The sequence below is a fragment of the Mytilus galloprovincialis genome, chromosome 4 (assembly GCF_965363235.1).
Source record: "Mytilus galloprovincialis chromosome 4, xbMytGall1.hap1.1, whole genome shotgun sequence".
In the NCBI taxonomy this organism is placed as follows: Eukaryota; Metazoa; Mollusca; class Bivalvia; order Mytilida; family Mytilidae; genus Mytilus; species Mytilus galloprovincialis.
Genome location: NC_134841.1, coordinates 100878108 through 100884107, shown reverse-complemented (window position 1 = coordinate 100884107; position 6000 = coordinate 100878108).

Below are 6000 nucleotides of genomic sequence, written 5' to 3'. Positions count from 1 at the left end.
ACAACATAGGTTTCTGACACCGAATGAATGTGGTCTAAGAACTTACTTAAACACTTTTAAATTTGATATTTACCTCAAAATCAAAATACATGGTTAAATTCAGCATATCAAAGAACCTCAAGAATTCAATTTGTTGAAGTAATCTAATAAAGTTAAATTTTGAACCCCTTTAGATCTCAATGCTGACCAATTTGACAACTGGGCCCTAATATCTACCATTAGATTCAAAGAACCCGGGCCATATATAATCATCTTTTGTTGAAATCAAACAAAGTTAAATTTTTTACCTCGATTTGGACTAACTTGAAAACTGCGCTCATTATCAAAAATCTAAGAACATTAGATTAAGCATATCAAAGAACCCCAAGAATTTAATTTTTGAAGTTGGACCTTAATGTAGGTAGTCCAATTTGAAAACAGGACCAAATATTAAGATTCTAAATACACGGTTAGATTCGGCATATCAAGGAACCCCATTAATTCTTGATGAAATCAAACTAAGTTTAATTTTGCACCCTTTTGGCCCCTAATTCCAAAACTGTTGGGACCAAAACTCCCAAAATCAATCCCAACCTTCCTTTTGTAGTTATTAATCTTGTGTTTAAATGTCATAGATTTCTATTCACTTATAATAAAGTTATTGTGCGAAAACCAAGAAAAATGCTTATTTGGGCCCTTTTTAGTCCCTTATTCTAAACTGTTCGAAATAAAACTCCAAAAATCAATCCAAAGCTCCTTTTTGTGGTCATTAACTTTGTGTTTAAATTTCATAGATTTTTATTTACTTATACTTAAGTTATTATGTGAAAACCAAGAAAAATGCTTATTTTGGTCCTTGTTTGGCCCCTAATTCCTAAACTATTGGGACCACAACCCCCAAAATCAATCCCAACCTTCTTTTAGTAGTATTGAACCTTCTGTTAAATGATAACGTTTTGGAAAGCTACTTATCAGGTTAAAATATTCCCTGATGCTTGAAGTTTCTTCAGGTGAACTTAAAAATCACTAATTTTAGCAACTGGGTGAGGTGAGGGGGGTAAACTTTCTGTTATTTTTCAAATATTGTAATTATCATTCACTTTTCAGGTGTTTAGTATGAATTTTTAGTTTTTAAGTGACTGCGCCAACGTGACCAAGGATTTTTTTTATTCTAATGTCATGAGCACGTTTGCTGTGTCACCGTCATTTTCTCCGGGTCACGCAGGGGCACCTTATCAATTTTTTAGAAACAATGACCAACCAGGTGCTCCGCAGGGCGCAGCTTTATACGACCGCAGAGGTCGATCCCTGAACAGTTGGGGCAGGTATGGACAAAACATTTAAGCGTGATACAGCTCTGAATTTGGATTGTGATCAAGTTTTTGACATTATATGGGTTTTTTACACAAAACAAATGTCAAGATTTTACAAATCAATTAAAGATTTCTTCTTCAAGCTTATTTAAATCTAAAATTAAATAGTTGACACAGCATAGGTTTCTGACACAGAATGAATGTGGTCTAATGAACTTCAAAATTTTTTGCCTTTGAGCAATTCACTATGCTGTTGAATATTAATCCTGTCAAAAAAATGTTTGAAGAAATTTTCTTTTTATTTATGAAATCTGAAATGAGAACAAGTATGGACACAACTTTTAAGCTAAAAATATTTTAGATAAGATAAGGAAAAAAAAACTTCATCAGCAACATTTTATATTGGCAAATTTCCAATGAAGTTATTTACATAAAGTTATTGCCAAATAAAAATAGAAAATGACATCATAGTCATGTCTGGCAAATGTCCAACATACATTATCTAAAAACATTTTAGATAAGATAAGGAAAAAAAAGCTTCATCAGCAACATTTTATATTGGCAAATTTCCAATGAAGTTATTTACATAAAGTTATTGCCAAATAAAAATAGAAAATGACATCATAGTCATGTCTGGCAAATGTCCAACATACATTATCTAAAAACATTTTAGATAAGATAAGGAAAAAAAAGCTTCATCAGCAACATTTTATATTGGCAAATTTCCAATGAAGTTATTTACATAAAAGTTATTGGCAAATAAAAATAGAAAATGACATCATAGTCATGTCTGGCAAATTTCCAACATATATTATCAACTACTATTCTATACAAAGAAACATAACTCCAATTGAAAATTAATTGCTATTGCACAATATTGTGCAATTAGATATTTCTTGCTATTGTGCAATACTGTGCAATTGAAAATTTCTTGCTATTGCACAATACTTGATATGGAATCCTGATTTGGACCAACTTGAAAACTGGGCCCATAATCAAAAATCAAAGTACATGTTTAGATAAAGCATATCAAATAAGCCCAATAATTTAATTTTTGTTAAAATCAAACTTAGTTTAATTTTGGACCCTTTGGACCTTAATGTAGACCAATTTGAAAACTGGACCAAAAATTAAGAATCTACATACACAGTTAGATTTGGCATATCAAAGAACCCATTTATTAAATTTTTGATGAAATCAAACAAAGTTTAATTTTGGACCCCCATTTGGACCAACTTGAAAACTAGGCCAATAATTAAAAATCTAAGTACATTTTTAAATTCAGCATATCAAAGAACCCAAGGATTCAATTTTTGTTAAAATCAAACTAAGTTTAATTTTGGACCCTTTGGACCTTAATGTAGACCAATTTGAAAACGGGACCAAAAATTAAGAATCTACATACATAGTTAGATTCGGCATATCAAAGAACCCCAATTATTCAATTTTTGATGAAATCACACAAAGTTCAATTTTGGACCCTTTGGGGCCCCTTATTCCTAAACTGTTCGGACCAAAACTCCCAAAATCAAACCCAACCTTCCTTTTATGGTCATAAACCTTGTGTTTAAATTTCATAGATTTCTATTTACTTATACTAAAGTTATTGTGCAAAAACCAAAAATAATGCTTATTTGGGCCCCTTTTTGGCCCCTAATTCATAAACTGTTGTGACCTCAACTCCAAAAATCAATCCCAACCTTCCTTTTGTGGTCATAAACCTTGTGTTTAAATTTCATTGATTTCTATTTACTTATTCTAAAGTTATTGTGCGAAAACCAAGAATAATGCTTATTTGGGCCCTTTTTTGGCCCTTAATTCCTAAACTGTTGGAACCAAAACTCCCAAAATCAATCCCAACCGTCCTTTTGTGGTCATAAACCTTGTGTCAAAATTTCATAGATTTCTATTCACTTAAACTAAAGTTATAGTGCGAAAACCAAGAAAATGCTTATTTGGGCCCTTTTTGGCCCCTAATTCCTAAAATGTTGGGACCAAAACTCCCAAAATCAATCCCAACCTTCCTTTTGTGGTCATAAACCTTGTGTTAAAATTTCATTGATTTCTATTCACTTTTACTAAAGTTAGAGTGCGAAAACTAAAAGTATTCGGACGACGACGACGCAGGACGACGACGACGCAGGACGACGACGCCAACGTGATAGCAATATACGACCAAAAAATTAAAGTTTTTGCGGTCGTATAAAAATCATCATTTTTCCTTCTTTTGGCGTTTTCCGTGACATTTGACCTATCTCACCTCATCCATTTTCTGACATTAATGGTTTTGAAGTTTATCCAAGCAAACTCCAAACATTAGAGAATATTTTAACCTGATAAATAGGGGGACCAAGAACGAGCCTTATCGTACCTTGCGCTTTATAGAAGAGGGATGAAAGATACCGAAGGGACAGTCAAACTTATGAATCTAAAATAAACTGACAACGCCATGGCTAAAAATGAAAAAGACAAACAGACAAACACTAGTACACATGACACAACATAGAAAACTAAAGAATAAGCAACACGAACCCCACCAAAAACTAAGGGGGATCTCAGGTGCTCTGGAAGGGTAAGCAGATCCTGCTCCACATGTGACACCCATCGTGTTGCTTATGTGATAACAAATCCGGTATATAGTCTAATTCGGTAGGTCACATTCATGAAAGGGAAGGGGATTGTAGTTACGACGTAAGGAACATATCTGATATCATTTTTTTATTTAACCTGATACCCTGATACTTGACTTGATAAGTGTCAGACTTATGGGTTGTCCGAGTATTGGGCTGTGGGAGCAATGGGTTGTCGGACTATTTGGTTGTTGGACTAATAGGTTGTCGGACTAATGGGCTGTCAGAATAATGGCGTGAAACCATAAAAACTAAAGCATTAGAGCAAATTGGACAAGTAGTAAAAATTTTCGATGGGTGAAGATCTATCAGCCCTGAAATTTTCAGATGAACTGAACAACCCCTAAATTGCATCCATCAACAAACATGGCCACCATGGCTAAAAATAGAACATAGGGATCAAATGCACTTTTTGGCCTATATCTCAAAAACTAAAGCATTTAGAGCAAATCGGACATGGAGTAAAAATGTTCAATGGGTGAAGATGAATTAGCCCTGAAATATTCAGATGAACAAACAACCCATTGTTGGGTTGCTGCCCACTAAATTTGCAATTTTCAGGAAATTTTCCAGTGTTTTGGTTATTAATAATATTACAAAGAAAATCTATGGTGACATTATGATAGCATTGCGATATTTGTTAGTTTCATACTTTTATAAAAGTTCTTGATATAAATTTTACATTCTGGATAAAAACTAAAGATAATTGCCTTCCTATAATTTGTAAACCTTTTTTCCCTTCCTATATATATACACTTAATTTACCTATCATGCAATACCAAACCGAGCCGTATACATAAAATTGATATACCTACATGTTTATTCATATAGGTATACCTACATCCAGCTGTTTGGGCTATGTCGAGTGTATCCAACATGTACAAAACTTGTCAGCAACAGTTTGTATAAGTCTATATTTAGTAAATAATATCTGTATCAGTATCAAAATAACGCAGGCAGCGTACATTGTAAACACATGTAACCTAATCAAAGCTTGTGGCAGTACTTTTAATAGAATAAGAAAAATAATGAGAAATTGTGGAGGTTGATTAATTTGTTTTCATAAGAAGCTCTGAACATAAGGTTACATAGACAATGCTAAATGGTAATATTTTATGAACATCATATACACAATATTTACAAATGTAGCCCTAAGCCAAACACGAAAAAGTTTTCATATTTTATTAAAAATCCATCCATTTACTATAAATAACAATGTCATTAGATTAGAATGATACAAACATTTAATGAGAATGTCAAATAGTTTCTAACATATGAAAAGGATGAATATAGCACTAATACATGTAACTGAAAATACTTTTGCACATTTCAATCTTAAATACATATGAAGAGGCACATCAAATATCACTTCAAACTTATGGAACAATGAGCACACCTTTACTACAAACAAAACCTGACATTCTTAGAATTTACAAAATGTAAGTCACATGGAAATAAGATATAATATATAGCCTGTAGTTAGTCGGCTAGTGTTGTATAGTTTTACACATTCTATTTTTCATGTTGGGTATACAATAACAAATTTAGAAAAAAGGCTTCGTGTGATTTGCCACATTAAATTTTGTAGCTATAGCAAGTCGGACTATCTGGACCATGTGTTGTTTGTATATTTGTGTTTTTCAGAGGAGTTGTAATTGAGTGTTGGTGATTGATATGATACTGACTATCTGGACCATGTGTTGTTTGTATATTTGTGTTTTTCAGAGGAGTTGTAATTGAGTGTTGGTGATTGATATGATACTGACTATCTGGACCATGTGTTGTTTGTATAATTGTGTTTTTCAGAGGAGTTGTAATTGAGTGTTGGTGATTGATATGATACTGACTATCTGGACCATGTGTTGTTTGTATATTTGTGTTTTTCAGAGGAGTTGTAATTGAGTGTTGGTGATTGATATGATACTGACTATCTGGACCATGTGTTGTTTGTATAATTGTGTTTTTCAGAGGAGTTGTAATTGAGTGTTGGTGATTGATATGATACTGCATGTGCAGTAATATTTCATTTTGTTACAGTATCCCCTTTTATATGAATTATAGTGGCACTGTACTAAAAC